At 45.9% G+C, this 8,148-nt stretch overlaps 1 long non-coding RNA gene across 1 annotated transcript; it reads left to right on the top strand.

The window, feature by feature from the left end:
- The first annotated feature begins 3,151 nt into the window (after positions 1 to 3,151).
- Positions 3,152 to 4,492, top strand: LOC106888103. Its single transcript, XR_001412040.1, has 2 exons — positions 3,152 to 3,379; positions 3,926 to 4,492. It is a non-coding gene; the product is annotated as an uncharacterized LOC106888103 (long non-coding RNA).
- The last annotated feature ends 3,656 nt before the right edge of the window (positions 4,493 to 8,148 follow it).

The raw sequence follows: 8,148 nt of genomic DNA on the forward strand, positions 1-8,148 counted from the left end.
GTCCCCTCTGCCCTAACGGCCCCGGGCGGTGTTAGGGAAGGAGCCGCCAGGCGCTGCTCTCCGGGGCTCCCCGCGTCCCCCCTCCCGCACTCTGCCCGCTGCTACCTCCTCCTGCCCCCCGCATCCCGCACAAGCGCATCCCCCCGACGAGCCTTCCTCCTCCTTCTCCTCCTCCTCCTCCTCGCCGCCATTTGCTGGGCAGAGCGATGCGGGCAGGGCGTTGGCGCGCCGCGCCCAGGCTCCGGGGGGGGGGCGGCTGCGGGGCTGGGGCCGATCCCCGGGGCCGGGCGGCGGGGCCCTTCCGTGGTTTGGAGCAGGGGGGTCCCCTGCGCCGCCCGCCCCAGGCCGGATGGTGGCGGCGGGACGGCGGGCGGGGGGTGAAGCATCCTTAGGGGAGAGTGTGGGGGGTGCAGCCGGAGCCCCGGGGGGTTTCGGAGGGGCAGAGCGCGGCGACGGAACAGTGTCCCGGCCCCCAGCGGAGCGTTAAACCGGGCGGGTGAAGGGCAGAGCGGTGAAAGGCGCGCTGTCACCCCCAGGGGGAAGAGGGGAGTTTATTTTTATGCAAGTTATGGTTAAGTTCGGTTACGGCGGCAGCTGTCCCCGCTTCCTGCGCCTGTGGTGGCAGCCGGGCGGTTTCCCCCCTGAGTGCTCTGCTCGCCGGCTGCGCGGAGCCCGCTGAGGGGAGCCCGGGGGAGGGATGGCCAGACAAAAGGCGCGGGGTGGAATGGGGCGCTGGGGGAAGCTAAGCGCTGGCTGGAGCCGGAGGTGTTCCTAGCCACAGGCCAAGCAGACAGTTGCCACGGCAGCAGACGGCCGGGGACAGATGAACCGGGGCCTGGGAGCCGGGGTTGCCCCGTCGTTGGTGCGGGTGATGGCGGCGGTGGGGCGCGACATCCCCTCAGGAGCCCCGCGGCCGCCTGGCCGGCGGCAGGGCCTGTGCAGGCCGGGGCTCACCGGCCTCTCGGCATCTTGTCCCCCCAGGGGAGCAAAAATCCAATTCTTCCTTTTCGCGTTCGAAAGAGCTGGCGCCAGCCATGGGCAGCTTGGCCTGCGTTTGGTGTAGGAGAGCCTTCCCGCTGAGCTTGAACATGAATTAATAGTTGATAATGCTATTCATTGTCTGCGTTTGAAAGCTGGCCCTGAAAGTAAGAAGATCCCTTTTAAATGCATTATGTAATCGTCAGGAAAAAAAAGCTCTGGAGAGCAGTTTGTGCATTTTACTATGGAGTATCACCTCCAGCTAGTTCTGAAGATTTTCACTAAAATACTCCTCAGTCAAGAAATCTGTGTATGGTGACAAGCCAGCCCAGCACTGATGTAAGTTGTGTCCTGAGATTGCATAGCAGTCTTTGGAAGGGTATAAATCTTAGAGCAGGGGAAGAAGATAAGGCTATTTCAACACGTCCTGTGTCAAAAGAAGGACCTAATCCCCACCTTTCTGAATTTGTCCTGCCTTTTTGACAAAGCAACCCCCGGGTCACTGGGGGAAAGAAAAATGTGTAACAAGCAGAAGGGAGACAAAGGAGGGAGAATGCTTTGTTCGTAAGAACTGAGTAATAAGTCTACTTTTAATTAGTTAGGTTTCCAAATAAGCAAGAAGGATCCATGCTGTGGAGTGACTGCTGCCAAGGGGGTACGGGTCTCTCAGTTCACTTCACACAAACTCGCTGGTAGACCACCTCGGGGGAAAGCCAGAGCAATTACACCTCCTGGTACTGATCAGGCAGGTGGAAAGACTTCTAAGGCTCCTGTGCTTTCTTATTTTTGTTTCTTTGCTCTGTTGAGGAAAACAACAACGATCTTCACGTTGTCCCATGCGTCTCAGTAACAACCTCATCGGTTTTGGAGGAGAGAAAAACCCCTATTCAAAACCCATGGTGTCTTGCTAGGAGAGATATTTTTTCCCCAGTAACCCTAAAATGAGTACATTTGTAGAAATGATCCCACTGAGGTCTCTAAAGCTTTACCAGCAATTTCTGTGGGCAAGGTAGGCCAATTTTGATAATTTAGAAAGCATTTCGGTTGATTTTAGATGCATTAGTTCAGACAGACCAGAAACATCGTGGTGCACCTCTTGGGCCACTTTTATCTCCAGCAGTATTTTTTTTCCCCAGAGGAAAGTGGAACAATTGGCCAAAAAATAGAATTTTCTGTTTAACCTTCTTTGGTTGATTTATGTTTCATTAGTGTTCATAGTGAGTATGACCTAATAAACTAGAGTCCACCAAAAAAAGAAGGACAATTACGTATTAATTGATAGGGGCAAAGAATTTTATATAGAAAAAGGGCAAGATGATAACTCACCATTAAGCAAGTTAGTTCATGCTTAGTCTTCTGTCATCTTCTTTCCCGTTTTCCACTTTATAAAGCTTTGGAGTGAAAGCATCTGGTTGAAGTAAGTTGTCCTAGAAAAAGGAGACAGGGATTACAAGAAAGAAGTCTCAAGAGTTAATGGAGTCATGCTTATTCAGGAAGAAGAAATAAACTGGGCACTTCCCTCTCATCTTGCTTTTGAAAGCAGGTCTGGCCAGGAGCTGTCTTTCTTTAGGCATCAAAAAATGCATCAAGGCCACCACAAAACGTTTTAGCATCACGAAATCAATGGCACTGAAATTGGACCCCATGAGGGGAAAAAAAAAATAAAATCAAGCTCATGCACATATACCAGTAACTCCCCTCTGTGGGCTGGAAACTACAGCCAAATGTCTTGGGAGAGAATTTAGCCCTAGGAAACTATTCAAGTTTATTGAAGCAAAAATACTTCTTTTGTCTAAAGACAATGGTCCTTTACTTACTTGCAGACAGCCCATATTTAAAGATAAGTTATCTGCCCATACCAACTTTGTTGTTCAGCAGCTGGTCTGTAAAAGAACTGAAATTTCAACCTCGGTGATTACCTTTTTTTTTTTTTTTTTTTTTACTGAATTCCATCCCTTTGCTCCTAATTATTCTGTCATGGTTTTACCACAAGGTCTCCTTTCCCTGCATACGGTCGCTCTCTGCTTTAATTGCCTGTGTCTCTGGAGGTGGAGGCCCTTTGCTTTATTTTACCGTGATAGTCAAGCTGGCCAACTTCAATTATTTTTATCTCTTTTCCTAATTAGCGGCATTAGGCTGAACTGAATGTTTCACATTCTCGTGTATGTCTGACTGAATACTGAGTATGACTTCATTCAGAAGTGGTTCCTGTGGCCATCCTAAGCTTGAAAGTGTTCTGATAGGAATATGAGGCTGGAATGAACCTACATCATCTAGAATACTACAGCACTCACCTGAGACAACATTGCTACCTCTCATTAAATAACAGGGATGGAAAATTACCTGCTTTCTACAAAGCTAAATGGAATTTGGGATTGTGGTTTCTTATGGGTACAGGCTGGTGAGTGAAAACAGAAGGGCAGAGGGAATAAAACTGATCTATTTTTTCCCCCTCTCTACACAGTACATGCTCCACCCCCAACAGATTAAAAACTGCAATTCTAAGAAGTCTGGTGGTTTCACTGTGAAAAACACTGAGACCAGCTTAGCAGAATCAAGACTGGCCTGAGTTTCGGTACTGTAGTGTAACTTAACAACATTGGTAAAAATCAGCAGCCTAAAGAGCAGCAAATCCACCATCTGCTCTGTGACACACCATCAGGAGCTGCTTTTTAAATTGCTTATTACCTACAAATCGTGTAGATGCCGTTCAGGTCCTGCTTAGTAAGCCACTGGGTATTGTGAGCTACCTTAAGTAGGTATAAGCTTCCAGCTGGAAGGTCAGTCCCTTCCAGAGGAAACCATGCCATTTGGCTCAAAGAAAAAGGTTGGTTGAGAAGCTCTGGGTTTTCTGTAAGGGCAGTTTGTTGAACTGCTGAAGAGCCTGATATAAATCCTCTGGGCAGGCAAGCAAGGTCAAGTTTGCCTCAAACGTTTCTTCTCACAGGTGGCACCACTCAAGCATTAAAAGCAGCAGCTTGGCTTCTCCAGCCCCGCAGGAGATGGTGAGGGCATCAGCCCTTCCAGACAGGGGCAGTTCCAGCCCTTGCCCGGCAAACAGCAACTGTGGGTGCTCGTGCTGTGCCTCATCCTAGGGGACAGCGAAGGAAGAATTAAAAGCAGCGTCACTGATGGCTTCCAAGGGTACAGCAGAGGGAACCGCCTGCCTCAGCCCTCTCCGAGGGTGAAGAACCTGTGCTGGAAGGCCCTTGCAAATGAGCTGTGGAGCACTGTCAGGTTATGGACGTGCCACACGTGATGGTAATGGCCATCAAACAGTAAAACGTAACGTCATTTCAACTCCCTTCTCCATGAAAGGGATTTGCCATTTAAGGATAGGAAGAACCAGCATCTGAAACTGCATTTGAGGGCAGCTTTTCTTATCTTCCCTTCTTCCTGAATTTCATGGGGAGATGCCTAATTTTAAAATAAACTAGTTTATTTTTTTTCTAACTGGCAAAATCAACACCAAGCAGAAAGTGTATTCCTTAGAAATAAATACATCATAAAATTATAATTCAGATGATGATTTTTTTTTTTTTCAATTAATCCATAAAATTGTGCTGCCCTTAACATTGTTTGGAGTGCTCTATAACAACATGATATCTCAAAAAGCTTTCTGTAAATGAAGCTTTGAAATGCCTCATTGCTGGAGGAACCTGCCAGTTAACTGCTGTTGTCGCTGACTGCAGCGTTTATGTCCTCAACTTCTTGAATAGAATACCTGCATTCTGATGGTTTAGATAATAATTGATCTATAATTGGTAATAATAGTTGATAACGTTGTTAATATAGAGTATAATGCTTCTTTCTCTGTCAGTGGGACCATCTATGAACTGTGCTGTGAAACCATGGGAAATTTCTAAACTGTATGACATGAAAAGTATTTCTGAGATATCCTGGATCATCGAGTTAGTAGCAGGGCAGTGGCCCAGGAAAAAATATATTCCAATTAAAACTGAAATTGGCTTGTTGGTTACAGGGAAGGTTTGCAGATTTATAGACGTGTAACAGTAAATAATCTCTGGGAGACTGGAACTGTGCTCAGTTATCTCCCACACAGTTAGGCACAAAGCCCTGATACCTGGAAGAATTAAATACTTGCAATTTTTAAAGCCAACATGCTTTTTAAAAGCAAAAATACAGATATTTAAAACTGTGTAAAGAGAAAGGCTGAGCAGTGCACAGCAGTGGATCCATAACTATTATTTATTGCTTTGAAAGATTTTTTTCCACTAGAGTGGGAGTGACAAATGGCCCAGAGCTGGCCATCAGAAAAAATAACCCAACAAAAATTGCCACTGCCAAGGTACAGCTTTTCCCTGGACGTGAGGCTTGGCAGAAATTCTGCAAGTTCATGGCCAGCGTTTCACCATTTTCAGCACATTCCTGCTTCTCTGCACCCGAGGGTGGCACCAGCCTTGTGGACAAAGCAGGCCAGGAATTGGGCATCTGGCTGCAAAGGTTTCTCACCAACACAGGATCTATTTAATCCGTGACAAAGACAAGCAGTGGCTGAAAGAGGTCCTTTGGAGGGGACCACAGTGTGTGCATCCACACGTCAGGAGCTGGGGACAGGGTGCTTATGGGAGACGCGATGTGTGGACCTTCTCATGCCATTTCCAGGAGAAAAGTAAGGCAAGGGGAAGGTCACGTTAGAGAGGAGCTCAGACACTAACTGCAACTGGAAATTTTGCTGCTGTTCTAGAAAACCTGTCACAGCTCAGACAATAAAAGACCACAAGAGGACACTATGGTGCCACTTATCTTCAAAATTTAGTTACTTGAGGAACTTCTGCCTCACTTCTAAAATTGCTCATGTAATTCCACTCTATTTGATACGCGAAATCGCCATTTCTACAGAGATACCTTGATCTCATTTTTAGAGACTCAAAAGTTACTAAGTCTTAGAGGTATTTTTTTTCCTTGCCCTGAATCAGATGCTGTAAATTCAAATAACAACTGGAAAAGTTTTTGCCACTAAACTTGTTAAACATTGCAGTAATTTTCAGAGTAGGATTAAGATGCTGGAAATACACTACTCAGAGGTTTGTTGTGTTTTGCCCTCTTTTTTAAGGGATCAATTTTCAGTTCAGTTACATTTTAGCATGGATAGATTTGTCATGGTCTATTTAATTTTTAATAAAGGGCTCAGAGAAGAAAACAAGCACAGGCCTGGATGAGATTCTTTAGATGTCGAGTTTAACTACAGGATGATACTCAGGAAGGTTAATCCAAATGGACTTTTCAAAGCTGTATTGAACTTTTTCTTCAAATGTTTGTATTCCAGACTAAAGGGACCTTCCTTTTGATTCGTCTGACAAAACCTCTGTTAGCCTCAGTTTTAGTCTTAGCTATTCTAATCTTCATTTCATTTCTCAGCAACAACCCCTAGGGGAACTCAAATTCTTCCTTCCTGGGCTCTGTGCTTTTCTGTCATTGCAGAACTGGTGAAAGAAATGCTTTATGAAAACAGCAAGACCGGGGGACTGCAGAAGAGCTTCGGAGAAAAAATACTTACCCCTTATATAGGGGAATCATCCCAGTGAAGTTTACAAAAATAATCTGGGGGCAAGCAAATTAAGTGCCCTGTCATTTGAGTTCGGATCATTAAGGCTGGAGCCTTGATTCCAAGCAGCAGCATTTCTGTTGACTCACGACAGAAGCAGCTGAACCCAGCCTGATATCTCTCTGAGGGCACAGCTTTAGGGGGGAGGGGTGGTTGCTTTTGCTTTGCAAGAAAAATAAAAACTTCAGGGGTTGCAGTAATTTCTCAACAGTACAGACATTGGGGAAAGAATCACTACCTTTGCAATTTGGGTGCCAGGAAGTGAAACAGGCTGTGAACAGCTCGTCTGGTAATACCGGACCCAGCGGCGGAGAGGTTCTAGCTCAGTCACTGAAGATCCTGGACATCTGTGAAATACAGAAATGGGACAAAAATACTTCCCGTTTCCACAGATTTTGTATTGCCTCTGACAGAATTTTCATCATTAACTTAGAAAGAAATATGTTGATTAGTAAAAGCTTCTCCATTTATCTGGTTTCAAACAATTTAATAAAAGAAAAGAATATTATAGGAGCACCAAACACCCACCATCACATCATGTTGTTTTATGTAGATATAAGGTTTGTAGGTAAGTTATCAAGACTAGATTTAAAAAAAAAAAAAGAAGTTGTTGAAACACTGAGTCAAGCCTTCCAGCACACTCCCAGAAGGGTTATCCAGCATCACAGCCTGTCCGTGAAACAGGTCAGCAGATCCATTAAAAGAGGGGTCTCTGGGTCTGCGAGTTAAATCCAACAAATCTTAAGAGCATATGAAAGCCACGGGTGGTGGGAAGAACCTTCTTCTTGTTTAATTTTTTGTAATTTATACATGTTACATTTTCAGAGTTGGAAGCAATTTGCTCATTTCCCTACGTGTAAATCCAGAGAAGAGTGAAGAGAGGAGCTGCTGCTTTCAACAGCAGACGGAAAAAAAACCCAAGCGGTTGCAGCCCCACTCTGCTTTTTCTCCCCTAAGGTGAACATGCTTAACCCAATCGCTGATGCCAGCAGCTGGAAACCCCTCACTCGAGGCAGGAAAGTGGTTTGTTTTCAGCGAGATCAGCTCCCTCGAGCAGCTCACCCTGCAGTTACACCAGCGCTGGCCCAAGGGCCAGGGGAGACAACGAGCAGCCAAGGAACAGGGCAGCCAGAGCGGGGTGGCATGGACTGCACCTTACTCCAGAAGGTGATGGAGATGCAATGATACCCGGCTTTTCAAAGGTTCTGTGGTGCAGATGCCCACTGGAACCTTACCTTTAGGATCAAACACAAGTTAATGAATTTATATGGGTGGTTAGACTTAATGCATGATGTTTACTGACCTTGAAACACAGAAATATGCTGGGCATAGTGCTTGAGCAGTGCAATGATATGCAAGAAGGAATGCAGGTGTTAAGCCCGGGCACAATTCGGTAGCTCATATCCAATGTAAAGCAAGCAAAAGTCCTTCTGTGGCCCAAACAAGTCACCCACTGAGTAGAAGTTAAATATCTGAAATGAACTGCTCAGATTTTACATGACAGCTCAGCTGAATCTGTCAGACCAGCAATAGACTTCTAGGCTTGGTTTCTACCATCACCACTTACCCAGATGAGGCAACTGAGAACCGAAGTTGTTCAT

This window comes from Calidris pugnax, unplaced genomic scaffold (assembly GCF_001431845.1).
Source record: "Calidris pugnax isolate Ruff unplaced genomic scaffold, ASM143184v1 scaffold28, whole genome shotgun sequence".
Classification (NCBI taxonomy): domain Eukaryota; kingdom Metazoa; phylum Chordata; class Aves; order Charadriiformes; family Scolopacidae; genus Calidris; species Calidris pugnax.